Source organism: Trichechus manatus, unplaced genomic scaffold, assembly GCF_000243295.1.
Source record: "Trichechus manatus latirostris isolate Lorelei unplaced genomic scaffold, TriManLat1.0 scaffold00300, whole genome shotgun sequence".
NCBI classification, from domain to species: domain Eukaryota; kingdom Metazoa; phylum Chordata; class Mammalia; order Sirenia; family Trichechidae; genus Trichechus; species Trichechus manatus.
The window spans coordinates 1,408,987-1,409,907 of NW_004444236.1; the positions used below are offsets into that span (position 1 = coordinate 1,408,987).

Sequence of the window (921 nt, forward strand, 5' to 3'; positions counted from 1 at the left end):
GACCTATGCTAACACCCTCCTGATTAGAGAGCAAACAAAATTAACTCATTTCTTTTTGGGTGTGTCCAGCTGATGTGTGAAGCCTTTGGTATTGGCCTGGTCATGGCAGCTGTCAAGGTGACATCCATATTTACCTTACCCTTTTGTCACAGGGTGATTGGGCATTTTTTCTGTGATATCCTCCCTTCATGAAACTCTCTTGTATTGACACCACAATCAATGAGATAACCAATTTTGTTGTTGGTTTATTTGTGATCCTGGTCCCCATGGGCCTGGTCTTCATCTCTTATGTCCTCATTATCTCTACAGTCCTTGAGATTGCCTCATCTGAGGGCTGGAAAAAGGCCTTTGCCACCTGTGCTTCCCACCTCACTGTGGTCATTGTCCACTATGGTTTTGCCTCCATTGCCTACCTCAAGCCCAAGTCAGAAAACTCTATAGAACAAGACCTCCTTCTCTCAGTGACCTACGCAGTTATCACTCCCCTGCTAAACCCTGTTGTTTACAGTCTGAGGAACAAGGAGGTGAAGGATGCCCTATGCAGAGCTGTGGGCAGAAATATTTCTTAATACGTTGACCCTTTTTATAAAGGGACATTTAGCCCTAAGCAATGTGTGTCCTCGCTAAATTAAACCACCTCATAAGTCTGTCCTGTGCAGTCTGCTTTGTAATGGGATGTGTATGTCTTACTTCGGCACCCATATTGCAATATCTTAGTCTTTGTTTCAATATCTTTAAAAGTTTAGCCCAGGGATTTTCAGCGTGGGAGGTTGAGGAGGACAGACATATCCAAATCTCTGAGATGGGGCAGAGGACTTCTTAAAAGTGTATTATATGTGATTATTTTGTGTTTAAAATTTTTTACATCCCTATGATTTTCATAATGTGATCTACAAAAAATAAAAATGGACAAAATCTTCC

At 41.8% G+C, this 921-nt stretch overlaps 1 pseudogene; it reads left to right on the forward strand.

Annotated features, from left to right (window-relative positions):
* Nucleotides 1-614, forward strand: part of LOC101351918 (olfactory receptor 10J5-like) — a 12,918-nt pseudogene extending 12,304 nt beyond the window's left edge.
* Nucleotides 615-921: the final 307 nt, after the last annotated feature.